Source organism: Tinamus guttatus, unplaced genomic scaffold (assembly GCF_059628265.1).
Source record: "Tinamus guttatus ecotype Peru unplaced genomic scaffold, ASM5962826v1 Tinamus_guttatus_pri_ptg000019l, whole genome shotgun sequence".
In the NCBI taxonomy this organism is placed as follows: Eukaryota; Metazoa; Chordata; class Aves; order Tinamiformes; family Tinamidae; genus Tinamus; species Tinamus guttatus.
Genome location: NW_028288553.1, coordinates 491,475 through 509,514, shown reverse-complemented (window position 1 = coordinate 509,514; position 18,040 = coordinate 491,475). Strand labels below are relative to the sequence as shown.

General features: G+C 46.1%; 1 long non-coding RNA gene across 1 annotated transcript in view; it reads left to right on the top strand.

Annotated features, from left to right (window-relative positions):
• LOC148596271 (uncharacterized) overlaps nt 1-1,558 on the top strand; it is a 358,959-nt gene extending 357,401 nt beyond the window's left edge. Inside the window, exon 3 of the long non-coding RNA XR_015913336.1 lies at nt 1,534-1,558. This is a non-coding gene — a long non-coding RNA (uncharacterized LOC148596271). The remainder of the gene's footprint in view (nt 1-1,533) is intronic.
• Nucleotides 1,559-18,040: the final 16,482 nt, after the last annotated feature.

Here is an 18,040-nt window from a genome sequence, read left to right as displayed (position 1 = left end):
AACCACACTCTAGAAAAACTTTGCATGGGGTTCTGCAACCCTGAGTCTCCAACCTCCTGCTCTGGAGGAGCTGGCACGAAGCTGTCTCCACTGCCCCCACCTGCTGGTATGTCCCGCTCTCTTGCCACATGGCCTCCTACCACAGGCTCCAGGCTGGAACTGCTGAAGAGGGCCTGCTCCTCCTCAAAATCTAGCAGGGAACCTCTCTCTGGAACAGAGACTGCCCAACAGCTCATGAAGTAAGTTGAGGTGCTCTAAAATTAAATGTTCCAAACAAATTTAATCATCAAAAAATAGGCCAGGATTGAGAGGTCCAATCCAAGACTCCTCAAAAGTGGCAGGAAATGAGATGCTGTCACAGCCCATGGTCTGAAGTCCACATCTAGCAAGCTGATGAGCCAAGCACACGGACTGATTGTAGCACCGAGGCTCAGGTGAAGATGAAAGCTGTGCCAGCTGACACAAACACAAGTCACCGAGCTCGGCCTGCACAGCACAGCCTGTCCTCCCTGCGCCTCCACATGGGCTCTGGTGACTGCAGAGCACAGGCTGCTGTTTTCTGAGGGGCGGGAGTATGGAAAGCGGCTTGTTTTACACAGATTAAATAATTATTGACGCTGTCACAGAAAAGGGCTTTGAGTTCTGCCTGCCACAAGAATAACACAGTGAATGGTGTTCCCTCCCCGCCAAGCACTCAGAATTTTCATAAAGGCCAGGTATTAGAGTGGCCTATAGGAGAAGAAAAAAAAAAAAACAGAATGTGAAAAGGATTATATAATTAAAATTGGAGCCATTCCTAAATGCAGCCCCAAAACAGCAAAAGAGGACACTTGCCATGTAAGGACAAACTACTCTGGTTTAGTTAAGCCTGGGAGCTTCAAGCAGCAACTGTCACAGTGAGAATGTGGAATATTAGCCCTGAAAACATACACAGATTTTAATGACAGTTGGCATTTTGAGACTGGTGATGAGGTTTGTCATCAAATGGAAAACTGTTGTCATCTTTCTACCCTTGGGGATCTGGCTGCTCAGCAGACACAACTGTAACTGCACACCAGTTCCCAGCCAGCTTTCATGTTGTGCTTGCGGTTGGAAAGGAAACCTTAAGCTGTTGTATTTAAGTAACAAGAGCCGCTGATTTAGCCAGACTTCCCTGCACAGTGGCAGGGCACGGCCACCTCTCCCAGCTCTCAGCAGGTCGCCCACGGCAGCGAGAGCCTCCTCCCAGCCGTGCACTCCAGCCAGGACACAGGGACACTTGCAGAGTGGAGCCAACGCCCCCAAAAGGCGACCCTCCCCGAGGTTCGGTGTGCTGGACACAGCTCTTTCTGCTGCCTGAAGGTGGCTGGATTCGATGATCCTGAAGGTCTTTTCCAACCATAACTATTCTATGAAAGAATAGTTAGAATAGAATAGACCCTGCTGAGTCCAGCTGTTCACATTTGGACCATACTGAGCAACCTAGAGGTTGCTCTTCCCACTGCTCTTACCTAACAACTCGCAGCAAAGGCCAGTCAACACTTAAGGGAGGAGAAAACAAAACAAAACAAAAAAAAAAAAAACAAAGCTTGATTTTTCTCAGTTTGGGAGACCAAAGCCAGCTGTCAAAGTAGTGCTAATGAGACTAAGGTTGCACCATAGCCCTTTCTTTATGGGATGGTGTTGGTATCATCCAGGGCTGTAATGAGGAATTCAGATTTCTCTAATGCTCTCAAGTCACTACTGAGACAGAGAGAGGCACCAGCTGGGACAGAGGCAGAGCTATTTGGAAAGTGGACACTGCAGTTTGGGCTTCTTGCTGCTAAAAACAGGACTCCCACTCTGGTCCTCTGCCTTCCTCTCTCTTCTCCAATTCCATGCAAGCCTGGAACAGAGTTAATCCGAAGAAAAATGGACTCAGATTCAAAGTTTTGCAAAGACAAAGCTGGAATTTCTACGAGACAACTTGAAAAACTGTCCTGTGAGCTTGAACCTGGAACATACCCAATCTCTTCTCCAAAGGATAAGTAGGTTTGGAACAGGAATTTCTTATTTAACAGTGAAAGAAAGTGAAAGAGAGCAGCAGCATCTCCATTTTAAAATGAGCATTAAAGTAGCAAGAGGCTTTGATTTTATAATAGCGTAAAAGGCAGTGCGTGCTGTCAGCGAGCTGCTCTATGATGGCCCAGCCAGCGGCCCCGTTTCACGGCTCTGTGTCTGGGCTGCCCACCTGCAACCTGAAGAAAGTGACTGTCACCTCCTCACGACTTCAGCTGAAGATCCACTGTAAAGAGGGAGCCTGCCGGGCCCTGAGGCAGAGATTTTGGTAGTATCTGACCCTTCTCATCTTGGGGTATATCCGTTTGATGTATATTGTTAGGCAAGGCATTTGCTATCTTCTCAGAGAACACACACCTCACTTTGGAAATCTCCTTATGAAAGGGATAGCATACAGGCTGCTTCCAGAGCACCGGCTCATCCGGGAGCAAGGCTGGAGACAAATACAGCGTGTTTCTCGGTGGCAGTGAAGAGCACCAAGGTACCTGGCATGGTCTGGGGTTATCTGCCTGCCTTCAGTGCTGGCCTCCTCTGCCTCACTGCTGGGATCCTAGACTAATCCTTCTGTGCAGGACTGCTGGGGGCTCTAATTCCCAGGTCATCGCTTTATCTCTTCTGAATTATCTTGACAAGCCTCTAATCTTTTAGCATTTCCTTTTTTTTATTATTTCCCTTTTCTGCTCCATGGCTTTCAGCTTTACTGCTAGCCCCAGGCAATGTGGCCAGCAAGGTTTTGCTGGGCTTTTCTGGTTGCTGCCCCTACGAAGCTTTAGAAATGCTCCTCTCTCGTCTAGAGCCCTCTTGACATTGACCCTGCAGAGTTCTTCAGATTGCCTTTTGTCTCAATATGACACATCCACTTATGTAAGTGATATATTCACATGTATGTGTGTATATATATATACATAAGAATCTTTTCTGTTGCTGAACTTGTTTCACAAATGCCAATTAACACTTCATACACGCAGGTGTATTTATGATCACACCTAGTATATAAAAGGAAACTGAGGCACAGCCAAACTGTGACACCGTCTCCCTTCTTGAAAGGTCACTGCCATTAATCAGAAGAGATCTAAATGCCCAGGGCCAGAGGAATTAAATCTTGCCAATATCCATGGATTTGGGCAATTCCTCCTGCGGTGGCCTGGGCTGCATTTCCTGGTGCACCTGAACATCTAAAAAGCACCATCCAGGTACTGCCAGGAACTGAGTGTCTTTTGCAAAGGTACAAGTAGAGCTGAGCACATTCAGCATCTTGCTGGATCAGCCTTGTAACGCCTTTAAATCAATGGAAAGCTTGTGTGCTTTGGGCGCAATCTGTGCCTTATCATCAAGTCTAAATGTGCCCAACCCGCACGGATCCTAATGAGGAGAATGACTTAAATGGCAGAACGATCTGCTCTTCCTACAGGTTTGCAAAAATGAAATTAAACAGAGGTTTTCTATTACAAAACAATAGACAAATTGAAGACCAATTATGTAAACCCATCAGCAAACCTGGTGAACTGTGGAGAATTCTGCATTTCTGAGGCAGAACGACTTTTAGATGGAAAAGAAAAAAAAATGCCAACCCTCTATTCCAAGAAATTGAGAACATCTGTGCCATCAAAGAGAGAACGCAGTGAATAATTGGACAATCACAGCCAGGCAGCCATTTGAATATGAAGCTGTTTGCAGCGTTGCCGCAGAAGGGAAATTGCAGAACGGCAACGCTGCTCGTCTGTCAAACGCCCGCGCCGCTCCCCCGTGCCACTGCACAGGCGGCTGCGGGGTGGCAGCAGGGGCTCCAGGGTTATCTGCTCCCATTATTTTGCACATCAGAGTCGTAATGAAAAAGGAGCTGTCAGAGAAGCCCTTGAGTACCGATTTCCTCCAGCATCCAAGCTTAAGCGCACCTTTAACCTCCTCACAACACAGTGCCCAACCTGCAGCCGTCCCCCGGATGGTTGACACGTGGCACAAGGCAAATATATGTCTCTCGGCTGACAAACTTGACACGAGCACTCGCCTTGAGCAGCGATACTCCTCGTTTCCGTTTGGCACATGGATGCTCCCGCAGTTCCCAGTCCCACCGCAGCCTGGCTCATGTGTTTGTCGGATGCACTGTCCCGAGGATCCCCCTCTGCATGACAGCATTAGGGCAAATATTTCAAGACCTGCTCTGGGCAACAAGGGGGAAGAAATAAAAGTGATCAACTGGGCTGTGATTTCATGGCTAGTTGCACAGATATTCACATGTTACTTTGCACAGTCAGTCTAATAAGCAGCTTTCAGAAGGACAGACAGCATAATGAATGGGTTGTAAAACACGCTCATAAAAACATTATAGCATGTCTCAGAGCATGTTAGCTGTTTGTGATTTACTGGGGCCCCTGTTTTACATTTTCTTATAATTTGCACATTCCCTATTAAAAATAAGTGTTCAATGTGCATGCAATTTATTTTAATTTCCCTCCCCCCCAAGATGCTAAAACTTTTACAGCCACACAAGAATGGGGATATTGTAGTCACAAGGTTCATTCTGCAGTAATTAATACACGTTAAGTATCCTGTAAATATTATGCTATAATGGCTTTAAGTAAATACACACCGTGCATTGGCAGCACCTATTAAGTTGGGGCCACTTGAAAATGAAATGCAACTAATTAATCTGCTTAAAATGTCTAATGTCAGCTTGCCTATTCCTTAAAAATTGTAGTACAATGTTCCAAGAGAGAGTGGTGAGTCTGTTAATGTTTAATAACGGGGACCTTGGCATTAATGGTTACTTTCCAGGTTTATATAAGTGCATTGAACCAGCATGGTAGGAGAGAGGGGTTGAAGGAAGATTTCACTGTTTGAGAAGGTAAAAAGGCAGAATGATCCCTCCTGTTAGCATTGCTGGAACGGCTACAGACGTGCAGATGGATAGGAGCTACCCTCAATCTTAGAGACGCCCAAACAACACACAAGAGCTGGGGTGGGAAATTTTCATAAACACATTGGGGTACATTTCTTACAGAGCCAGGGATCAGACCCAACTCTCCCAAGTCTCTTGACAATGTCTGCACCCCAAACAGATTTTTGCTTTCAAAAGGATAAAAACAGCAGAACATAAGTTAGCATAGCTCCATGGCAAATGAAAGTAGTTAAGAAGTCTGTCTTCCATTAACGGAAGTGGTTAGAAAGCTCTTCTGGATATTCTGACACATTGCCAGGACCATGGACTTAAGAGATCTCAGACTTCCTACTTTTTTATGGTCATCTCTTTCAGGCTTTGTCCTCAAAGAAACTTAAATAAGCTTTCCCTTGCAAGACTAATCTCTTCTTAAACACACATGTGGTGCGTTGATAAAACATTTTGGTTAATGCACTTTGTGGGATAACTAAATCCTTCAAGGTAACAGAACTGACATCGTTTCTGGGTGGTCGAGGAAACATGGCCAACAACTCCAAACGTTTAGAGGAGTTAAAGATGGTGAGATTGTATGATAAGAGATCAAGAAAGAACTAAAATGAGCTTCTGAGCAGAACACTTCGGTCTAGAAATTGTATTTATCTAAACCATGCTGAACTGGGTTGAAGACGAGAAAAACAGATTTAAGACACATTTACTTCTCCTTTCTCTTGAAGCCAGCAGTCAGGGTCTTGTCTCTAGCAAAACATGGCAATGAGAAATGTAATTTCCAATCGGACACAGCGCAAAGTGCCATCTGCACAGCTGGGTATCGTCCAGCCCCATGACACTCTGGGCAAACCCTTTCCCCCAGGGCAATTACTTATCAAGATCATCTTAACGTGGGACCCTCCAGCTTTCTGACTGCTCTACAGGGAAAAAGTGTCTGGGAAAGACCCAGAACTGGGGCCTTGTGTATTAAAGCAGCTTTGCATTGTATTTAATATTTCATCTTTGGCCTTACAAATAGGGAGAAGTGCTGCAGTCAGTAGCATGCTGGCAAATACAAGGGCATAGTCTAACAGCACACCAAAGACGAAGAGCTAGTGGCTGGAGGCAGGAGATTTGCATCCTATGATGGGATCTCCCATAGCTTTCTTCAAAGGTAAATCACTTAACAACTCTGTGCCTCAATCTCCCTACTGCTAAATCACTATAATATTTGGCTACCTCCCAAGACGTCGCTGAGCTTATTTAATTAATATTCACAAAGCGTCCAAAGATAAAGCAGCTTTACAAGTGTGTTGTATAGCTTGTAATCTTTGATGTTGCCATGCAAAGGAGACATCAGAGTACCAGAATACCCTGAAGAAACTCCAAGTCTGCTTTTCTCTTCTACGAGCCCTTTTCTTTTAGCACACACACCTTCTTTTAGCAGCACTTTCCCCTTGGCCTCTCGTGAGCAGGAGCGATGTGCAGCATCCCTGCTACAAGCCTCCATGAGCCATGAAAACCTGCTCTTATGACCAGAGAGACATAAATGGCATTACTATTTGTATCATTTGCTGAGGTTTGTAACCTAGCATTAATTTTCACATTGAGTCCAAATGCTGCCTATTTCACACATATCTGGGTAGCAGACAAGAGCCCTTTTAGCAACAGAAGCAAACAGAGCTACAATCAAGCAGCTCAAGGCACAACCCTCTAATAGAGCAGTAATCAGTAATAATCATCCCTTCTCTTTATGTATGGGGAGACCTAATAGAATCCAGCTATTCTACAGTGAATACATTTTCATTTATAAAACTAAATGCAAGCATACGTTATCTACTTAATTAAAATCTAAATTCTCTAACCAACCATTTGTTGTTTCTCCTGGGTGCACGTTACGTACATTACTGGTGTTTCCCTGAAATCCATAGCTAATGGACTAAAATAACTTGACAAAATGTTTCATTTGCTGCATGTGGTGATGAAAAAAAATGCAGGATCTTCTGGTGCTGCATGTGAACTCCTGTCTGAAATTCCTCTAAGGTAACAGTACCCACTTTTCTGTGCTAGGACTCCTACTGCTTCCCAAGTCCCTATCTTGGGTGATAAAGAAAATAGCATTGTCCCTAACACCTGGCAACTGCTCTGTTTGGGGACCCATATTCCAAATATTTGGCCATCAAATGCTTCTGGAAAGCTTCTACAATACAAGTGCGATGGGGCAGCAAATGTGCAAGAACTGAAGTGAGGGGTGATTAGCTCTGCAAGAGCTTCAAGATCCTCCTGGACACAGGATTCTAATTTCATTTTTGACACTTGCTGGGACGAAAACATCCTGACAGAGATGACACAGGACCTATGGAGGCCTTCACCCTCTGAAGCAGCAGCTGGGAGCCAAACAGGACATGCCAGGGCATCAAGAAGGGCAACCAATGCCCAAATTCAGGCTACTCCACAGAAAAAGAGAGGTTCTCAGTGGGGAAGTTCTCTCTACAAATCTTTGGCAGAATTAGGGAATGGTAGAAATTAAGGATTTGAAAGCCATTGCTTCACTGCTGGCAAAACATTTGTTTCTTTGCTCAGAAAACAGGCACTTTCAGCGTTTCTACACTCTTTGCTGAGGTGAGCAGAGAACCTCCACCCTCCCACTAACAGGGGGCAAAAGGCAGCCGTCCCCTTCTCCTGTGAGAGGCTGGGTTATATATCTAAGTTATGAAAATCTTCAAGGGGTAGCACTTGACCAGCAGTACTAAACCTGGCTTGTTCTCTGGCTCTCAGGGGTTATGTTTTCTCATTTCTCTCTCTCCTTCATGTAGGTGTTAAATACCATTAGCTATTGTGAGTGGCATGAAGAATTATTCCCCTGCAGAAAAGTAGGAAGGCAGGGAGAGGGAGAAGAGAGATGCAAGTGAGTCAGGGCCAAATTAAGACTGATGGCTATTGCTCTTGAATGGAAGGAACCTCCTAACATCCTCCTATCATTACCACAAATCACAATATTTATAGAGATGCCATGAGGCATTCGGCTTTGCTTCCAGCAAACGCAAAGCAAAAGGGCACCTCCTTCAAGCTCAGCCTGCACTATAATTAAAAACAATTTCTAGCCTCAGTAGGGTTCTGATTCAGGTAACTCATCACCCCACGAGCCATCCACAGGATTAAATCATGAATGCAAATGAACGCCGGTCCCGCTTAGACAGTAACGCTTCTTTTTTCCACCTTTCTGCCTACTTTGCTAGCTTCAGTTTTTGTAAGTTTTCACCCCTTTGATACAGGCCGGGTATCTAGGGGGAAAGCAGTTTCTCCAAGGGATAAAGAGGAGGTTTGTGCTGCTTTCTGTATCAGCTGCTCCCTTGCTGCACCACCAGCACATCAAGGGCATCCTCTGCAAGGGATCCAGAACCTGCCAGCCATGGGACACTAGTCTCTCTCCACCGGTGCCTGTGGACAGTTTGCTGTTTAACTTCCCATCTTATTATTTAATCACATCATTATATTATAATTGCTCTACATCCAGGCCAACGCTGCCATGCATCAGAGGCAGCCCAAGGACCCTGCTCTTCTTCCCCAGGAAGCAGAGCAGCAAACCCAGGACCTGAAAAGCTCCACTCCTCTTACCCGCTTAGACAACCTGCGACCACAGTAGCCATACGGAGCCATCCAACTTTCTGGATCGGTTTCCAAGGGCCCAAGTACATGCACAGTGATGCCACATTGCTCAGCATCAGCTGACCCCAATGCGCACATCAAAAGCAGATCAAATCCTCTGTGGCTCCCCTCAAAAGGCCCAGCAGATAAAAAAGTGGCTGAATAATTGTTGTTAAAAAGGGGAAGCCAAAAAAGTGACCCCCCAGGGGATGTCTGAAAGGCACGGCCCGTTTCCTAGGCTGGTCCCTGCTTGTGTCACAGCAGAAAGACAAAAGTTGTTATTTATTGGCCCTTATTCCCATAGCATCTGATGTCTTTAGCGCAACCCACATGTCAGCGCATGATGGAGTGCTCTGATTTCCATTGCATGTTTAAACACAGATGTAGCCTCATATTCTCCAAAGCTACTTGGATACTTAATGCCCTTGGAAAGCAGCTACAGAGGAGCTCTGAAATGCCTAGGAAAAACCCATGAGCCTGAGGGCCTAGCCCAAAGGCAGCCAAACTCCCTAACATTATAAGGCATCCACTGAAGCCCCATTAAGAGCCCCCAAAGCCTTGGTGGGCCATGGAGAGCAGCTCTCCAGGGCCAATCCCTACCACAGCACTCAGTGTCCCTGCAGTTCTGCCAGGGCACCCAGACATCCAGATCACAGACCCTGTGGCCCAAATCACGGCCCAGCCTGGCTCGCCCAGGAGCTCTCAAGTCCAGGTTGTGCCTTGGCATCACTGAGGACCTGTGACATGCAGGGAGCAGCGAGTTACACGCTTTACTGCAAGTGCCACTACACAGAGGATCCTCTGCCTCCTAGGCAAGGAGGTTAGCTCTGTTCCTGACCTCTTTGACAGCCTTGAGCAAATTATTCTCAAGCCTTCTGCAGCCCCATCTGTAAAAGCTGAATCCTAGTGCTGGCCTCAGATTTGATGGATTAGCTTGTTACTAATTCCACTGTGTTCAACAAGTGCTGAGTATCTCTTCTTAATCAGTAGAAACATACTAATACTCATTATGAGCACTTCTCAGGTCTTTCTGATAACGTGCACTAGGAAATACAACAGTTTGGAAAAAAATCAGGAGGGGCCTTTGCAAGGATGCTGCATATCCTGGACCCACATTAGGTTTCAGGAGGAATTCTCCACTCTTTTCAGTAAACAAATGGAGTTTTCTTCTCACAGGAAGAGTTTGCTCCCTGGAGCAGTTTTGCATGAGAATTTCTATAGAGCAGCAGCAGGTTTGCTCTGGAGGTCTCTCTCCAGAGTAGTTCAGCCTCTTGCTGCTTTCCTTGCTCCCTCCTCTGCTTGACATTCACTCTCTCCACTATAATATTACACAGTTGCGCTTCCTTCATCCTCTATCACCTCCAAATCTGTAGTGTTCCTGATATTCTCCTCCCTTTACCAAATTGCCTTTTCTTCTCCAAAAACTAAAGACCCAGAAGGTCACGGAAGAGGCCAGAGGGTCTCATGTGCTGCATATCTTCTAGTCTGTCTCTTTGCTTTCCAACAGGCAGATGGTCTCTGCCCAGACAGCACACACCAAAATTAAGGAACAGGCTCCATTTAAAGGTTTTTCTCACAAACTCAGCAACCTGCTGGCATTCCCAATGCCCAGTGAAGGTGCAGAAGGGGGACAGCTGGGCAGCAGGAGATGGCAGCGTGCTCCAGTGCCACAGCCACGTGGGAGCTGTGCAGGACACTGCTCCTTGACGGGCAGCCTGGAGACGGAGGCTCCCCACAGCACAGGCCATTTGCTGAATCACGTTCCTGTGCCTGGGTGGGCTATTTCCAATCCCAGGCTTCCTGCAGCAGCAGCGTTTTGCTTGCAAGCCAACATAAAGAAATGGTAATAAGGTATCTAAAGAGGCATTTTAGTTGTGAGTTGCATGTTTTCTTTCTTGGTTGAAAGCACACAAGTGCACCCATAAAGATACATAATCTTGGGAGCAGAGCACTGCTAGAAGGCTTGGTTAGCTCTGTGCCCATTACTCCAGTATTTTCTCAGGAAAATCCCCATGATGACCGTAGATGCACTGCGCTGGCAGCCAGGCTCAATCCAGCCCTGACCCAGCTCCTCCTGGGCACCCTGCTCCTTTAGGGCGCTGCTCGGATCTGCTCAGTGCCGCATGTGAGCAGGGCATCTGCCTCATAGGGCATTGCTATCAGAGCTGCCTTTTTAACCATATGGCCATTTTAAGGCACAGCTTTGGGAATCCAAACACATATGGACTGTTCAGACCTGCAGACACTGAAGGTTGGTTGGAAGCAATGCAGATGGAGGTTACACCGCAGAGTCTGGTTCTGCCATGTCTTTAAACACCGAGTAGCCACTTTCTGCATCAACGAGCCCTCCCTTCCCGAACAACATGAACACTCATAGCATGAAAGCACTGACAAGATCCAGCCCTGTCTAAATAGAAATCTGACCAGTCACAGCTGTACTGCCAATACAGGGATCCACAACAACATGTAAACAAGTGGAGAATATTTACTTGTTCAAATGAACAGGTCAGTCAGATCTACAGCTCCCTGTCCCAAGCTCCTAACATGCGAGTAGGACTTTACAGTAGGCATATAAAAAGCTCAGGTCACTAAAACCTTGAAACAAGCTCCCCCTCTTACCATGGCAGGGAGGGCATTTCTGCGCTCTGCGATATTGAGGGCTGCTCAGCAGCCCTCTGACTCACAGCAATTAAGGTCCACGGGTCCAGACTGAAGGAATAAATCTTCAGACTGTCAAACTGGTAAGGAAAAACAGGCCAGTTTGTTTTCTGAATGAATAAAGTTCACCCTCACCTTTGCTGCACTGGGTTGCAATTTTGCCAACATGGGGAAACCTTGTGGCCAGAGCAGAGGGGCTGAGCAGGCCCCAGAGTGGCCCTTTTGCATGAATTAACAAAAACACAGTGTTCTGTGCAAGACGTAAACCGAGCTCTCTAGCTGAGAAGCCACACTTCCCCTCCCTGATTAAGAGACCCTGTAGAAAACATCCCTTGAGCCTTCATTCTGACTGACAATTTGGCCCATTTCCATCGTTAATTTAGTCCAAGTGCCGCGGGGGTCTCTGGTCTGCATTAAACCTGCAGGCTGCAGCAATAAGTCGCACAAAGGGAGGGGGACAGCCGTAAGAAATTCAGGCTTCAGCACTACTCACATTCAAGATTTCTACCCATGTCCAGCTCTAAGTCCTCCTGCCTCTCCTTTTTCATCAGCCATGCTTAACAGAGCCTTCAGATCCTCTTCCCTGCTTCTCTTCCCCTCCGCACCAAGGAGGCAAACATTCCTAATGTCAGGTTAAGGATTTATCCACTGAGCTTTCTTGAAATAGTTACTTTTGCCTAATTGTACCTTGTCACCAAGGGTTAAGATGATGTCATATTAATAAAACGTGTCCTGGACTAGGACATGTGTCCTTCAGAGCAGTAGTTCCAACAGCAGTGACACAGTGAGTTCAGTATCCTGCAGGATCTAGGTACATCACAGGTGTTCATATCGCTACCTAAGTATCTAGTTTGGTCACTTTTTAGGATTTCATAGAAAAAGGGATTGGTAAGGGAAATACAGCACCACTAGAACCAAGACCTGCAAGCTGAGCAATCTCCATGGATTTGTACCTTCTCTTCCCACTCATACCAGCCCTCTGTCAGAAAGTCAGTCTGTGGTCAGAACTGGAGAGCAGGATCCTGAGAGCCATGCAGAGAAGTGTCCGTCCTCTCCCAAGGATGCCAGAAAAAATACCCAAGTGTGGGTCAGAGGGGGACTGGTCTCAGACCACAAACAAGAAGGGAGCACTGGAGAGAAAGTGTTACGAAAACATAATGGCTTAAGTGACCAGATGTTGTGATCCTCATTACCTTCATTAAACTGCTCTCCGAGAGGCATTGCTGTGCATTACACTCTGTAGCAAATCAGACACTCTTCTGCTGTGCTTTAAACTGGCTATTAACCCCCAGCTTGCTTACTCCAGCTTGGGGTTTGCCCCATATATTCAAGCGCACTTCAGTTCTCCGCCACACACTTGTTTGCTATTAGCTCTGCTAAGCTGCGGCCCATATCGTTGCTTGCTCTGATCTTCCTTGGTGTTTCATCTCTCTGACATCCTTTGGAAAAAGGAAACAACAGTTTGCCTCCTTGAGAGACAAGAGCTTCCTTCACTTCAAGGCGAGCAGCAGGGTCAGGACCCAATCTCTACTGCACGATGTCATTAAAACAATAGCTTTTGGAGGCGACCAGCCTGCTCTGTTGCGAGTCCCTCTTTGGGGGCGGATGGGAGGATCGGGTTGAAGTGAGGATATGGCTTCGCATCTTCCCTTCAGAGCAGACATCGCTTTGGTGACAAACTGCAGCAGACAGAGACCGCTTGGTAAGAGAGCGCGGGGCTGAAGCAGAGAGCGTGCAGGCAACCCCGGTCACACCAATGTGGTATGGGCTTTCTTCAGAGATTAAACACTGCCACATTTATGATCAGAAAAAGTATATATGATGTAACCATTGACATAACATTGTATTTTCGGTGCTTTTATGAACTTCTGCAAAAGGATGCAGCCTCAAATAAGTCTGGCAGGCCTGAGAGACCACAAGGTGGTCTGTAGAGTCCTGGAGTTCTCAGGTTTTCTGATTTCCATGGTAGACACAGCACTGGTATGAATAAGGCCCCAGGTGAGGGAAGAATATGTGCATGCTTATACACATTTATGCTCCTAGCACTGGGCAGAGCCTGCTCCCATGATCTCTGGTGCTGTTCCACGTAATCTGCGGGCCACCCCCGACCCTTTTCGTCTGCAGGGCCCCACAGGAATGAGGGGCTGCTTAAACACAAACCACAGCACAAACCACTCCACATCCAGCTGAGCAAGAGTGAACTCAGGGAGCTGCTCTATGGCGCTGCCTTCCCGAGCGCAGCTCCAGCCAACTCCTTGTTTGCACTGGCTGCTCGCATTAACCTCCTGTCCCCACAAACCACCTGCAGACTGGGTCAGAAGGCATCCAGATGAAAACAAGCACAAGAAGCAGGAGAAATACCTGAGAGAAGAGCAGCAGAGTTAGGAACAGGCTCCAGAAGCCTTTACACCAGTCAAGCAACAGCCCAGCTCCCTTGGGCAAGCCAGTTTATACAGTGAATGGTATTATACAAGAAGAAAAAGCTCCTCCAAACATTTTCCTTAGCCTTCATGAGGCATCAGCCCAGAGCAGCTCTCATACACACCCACAAAGCACCAGGCTGATGGTCAGTGCTGCGCTTCTCCCCATTAAATCTGCTCCTTCAACACGGTCTCAGCAGCTTCAGCTTGTAGAGGGTTGAAGTTTCCCTCCTCCTCCCTGCTGATGCTGCAGCTCCTGGTGCACATGGGTGACCAGCACATTTCTCCTGAGGACTCTTTCACTCATCTCCCATCTCAGCTTGAAACATTGTCTCCTGAGCTGCTATTGAAAGCCAGCTGTCTACCATTTATATTGCTAATTCATTAAAACCAATTCTTTATCCTCTCAGGAAATCACGGCAGTCCTGCTCGCTGGCAGACAATGCTATTCGCGGGCTTGCCGCTGCAATCGCTGACAATATCAATTATTTAGTTTTCTGCCAATTCCTATTAGACTTTTTAGGCTAGAGAATTTACACTGTGTTATTGAATTAAAAAACAGCTAAAAGCTTTAGGGAATCCAAACTAATTAGCCGGCATTTGTAAACCCCTTTGTTCATGGTAATTTGTTTACAAGAGTAGCTCAACCTTTTAATTATGGGCACATTCGCAGGCCACAGACAGTACTGTTGCAGGCGGGTTTTTTTGTTTGGTGCAAGAAGGGCAAATAGGGGCAAGCTAATTTTGCTTTAATGAGCTGTGATGACACTGCTTGCCACTGAATGACCTAAAATATAACTGTGTCTATAATTATAACTAAGAAAATATAACACTCCAGATACTTTAAGTGGGCCAGACACCATCAGCGTCCAATTGCATTGGCAATGCAACTCCACAGCTCTGAATCTCTTTAGTCTTCAGCCCCTTCTTAGAGATCCCATCTCAAGATTATCTCTTTACCTTCTTTCTATCCCCATCCATTTGTATTCTCCTTCTGCTTTTGACGTGGAAGATGAATGGTTTGGTTATCACAGCCTAAGAGATGTCCTCGCTCGCTGTGACAACTACATTGTGCCAATTTGCACTTATCTCTCTGCAGCAGGTGATCCTCTATCTGAGCCTCCATGCGTCACCGCGAGCCACGACCCTCCTGCAAACCTCTGCCGTGGCAGCGGTGCCACACAATGTTCCACATGTCCTTTCCTGCTAGCATGGGAGCAAGGAATGATTTTCAGAACAAATGCTGTCATTCTTGCCGGGAGAGGCTTTTCAGTTTGTTAAGTAGGAAGCCGTAGCAAACAATTTGCTTTGTGTTTTAATCACTTTCCTGGAGTCACTTACTGGGGCAGGATTGTTCCACGGGAACTGGGCAGAAAGGTTTGGGCCGAGACCCCGGAGTAGGAGGTTTCCTGCCCACAGGCTGTGACCATCTCCCCTTCTGCAGCGATGCCTGTATGTGGAAATAAAATGAGCAGCCAAAGAAGCTGCGACTGGTTTGGCCGGGAGATACTGAGGTGCAAAGTTCATGAGCAGAACTAGTCAAAATCAGCACTGAAAACCTTGGCATTTGGTGTAGAATAGAAAATTTGAATATGCCTATTTCTGGGGGAAGGGAATGGAGGAGAGGTATCTTCCAAAGAGAGAGTAAGCAGCAGTTCATAGAAAAAAATGAAACAGGAAGACTGCAAGAATATTCCCGTTTTACTTTTAATCAATAAAAACAACCTTTTTCAGATAAAACTGTTATCTTCATTTTATAAATTAACTCGTTAAATATCAAACTTCATTTGGGGGGAAAAATAGCAAAAATGGTGAAGACTGCTTCACCTGTGATGAATACACTGCTTCGGCACCCCTCGGTCTGACCTAACAGGCTGCGTGCAGACGGATCCGCCACAGCCTGCGCCTCGGTACCACTGCAAGGCACTCGTCCCCTCCGCGGGGACGGCCAGGGCCCTGTGGCCACCGTCAGTCCTTAATCAGAGGGTTAAGATCAGCTCCTGCTGGTCAAGGAGATGCAGACAGCGTGGGGCACAGGAATCCTTTGGAAAGCAGGGGTGGGTCGCTGTGCAGCCAACACCGCTGCTTTCCTCCAGCCTCCGCACTGATTTGCTAGCCTTTTGATCAAGCTACTTCTCCCCTTTATTATTCTTATCTCCAACCTGGAAACTGCTCCCAACTCATCTTCTATTCTATGTCTTTTAGGCACTTTGAGGTCTTTATAGATAGTATATAGCTAGCTCTGATAGTGTCATTTGACAACCTTACATTTAGCTCTACTGTAAGGGCAGCTTAACATTATGTTTAAGTAGAGTGGCTGATTTAATCCCTTTAGGAATTTTGTTATGAGGCTCAAATAGCATCAATAAAAATGGAGATGGGCATGAGTATCCCTCAAATATCCAGGTCTTCTGGATCACATTTAGCTAAAATATCATTAACTGTGCAGTGTGTTTGACAAGAATGTATGACAGCGCTAGCCATATGGAAAGCATAAATATTAAATACTGTATATTGCAGCCATTTGCAAGAAACTGCATTAATCCCTTGAAGGTTAATGAGAATTATTCATGTGCATCTAAGGGAGAAAAGTACTTCACTTTAGAAATTGAGCGGCTTGACAAGCCTGATTTTTCACTTACCAATAATATGAAAATGGAAAATGGATGGACATCTCTGCATTGTGCCTGAACAAGAGGCTCATTGAGCAACTCTGCGGTTTGTTTTTTCAAATCAATATTTTATATCACTAATATTTTCAGTTCCAGGAAGCAGCGAAAGAATAAATCCGGCCCAATCACAGATGGTTTGCCGCTGCATGGATAGTCTTGCAAGAGGGGAAAGAGATGTCAAGGAGTCAAGACAAACCTGGTAAACACGGACAGACCTCCGAAAGGAGCTTAAGGTTTTTTTTTTTTTTTCTTTTAAATAGCATTGCTACAGTCTGTTTTTAAATGAGCTACTTGTATCATTTGAGCTACTCAAAACTTGAAAGCTTGAAATGATAAAAATTCTGCATGGCTTTGGTGAAAATCACTCGTTGTGAGTGAAATCCTCATGCTGCAGTAAATAGAGACAGAGGAAATGTATAGACTTATTTTTTTTTAATTAAGGGTTTTCCTTAAAAAAGAGCTTACTTTAGAATGAAAATACTCCCTCTTCCTTTTTTCTTTCCAGTTGCACTTTTCTGAAAATACAGTCTCCATGCGTATGCTGCACATGGTGGCAAACTCTAACCATTGCAATCACCCAGTTTAGGGTACCAAAAAGAAATGAGCTCTAAGCCCGCAGGAGAGCTTGTGGGTCAGTGTCCCTACCAGGCACAAGCATCATCTCATTGAGAAGGGCTGCTTTCAGTCACCCCAGCATAAAGAAAACTGTGAGTAGAAGAAACACCTTTAAGAGCCCTCAGGTTAGCTGTTGCAACAGAGTTTTAGCTGATGCAAATGGTGGGAGTTCCCCAGACTAAAGGGGAGCCGTCGAGCTGGATGGATTTACACACATGCGAGACTTCCCCTACATGTGCTGCCTCCAGTGTTAAATGCCCATGCTCCCAGCCTGCTCCCATTCAGCCAGAATCAGATAATAAACCAGGTCACCGTAAAATAACAGATAACAGCTGTAAAACAAAGATCTAGATTTCTGCCCATGTGCATGAGGAGGCGGTGTTGGCGTCTCACTGGGGCATGAGTATGGACTGAGGCTGTGGTTTTCCTCAATTCTACCTTCATCTTCATCACTGGTACCACTGTATTGGTCTGCACATGGGGGTGCACTGGGCTTGAGGGGATGAAATGGAGGCGAGCGTGGCTGAAGGCTGAGGGGTCAGTGCATCATGGCACTGCTGGGAGCATCCTGCCCTATTTCTGCACCGGAGCCCCAGGTCTGCATGCACCAATGCGCACGGCCAGAAGCAGTCCCACATGCAGCTGGTGCCTGGTCCCAGGAAAACTGCACAGAATGATGTGGTGATCCACACGCAGATTCAATCTTATGGCTACCATGGATGGACTTCGGAGGAATTGGTGTTCCTGCTTCCTCTTGCATGGTGCCCAGGGCTGGGAAAACAGCTGAGTGAGATGCGGTGTGTGCTGCATTGGAGGTATATTGATAAACAGCTGCAGAAGGGTTAATTAAAGGCTGTTTGGATAAGCAGATAATCAATCCTTACAGATTATTATAAGGCCATCAGATTAATAAGGTGCTTATGAACACCTTATAGTACTGACTACTAATAGGCATAAAACCATTAGATAAAACACACATTAATCACATCTATAGCAGTGATTATTAACTATTATTAACTATTAACGTCAGGTAACCCATGAGCCTGGGACTCACTGACCCTGCAAGGGGACACTCAAGGGTCTCCCCACTTTCAGAGCGGGTCTCACAGACCAGCCTGCAAGTT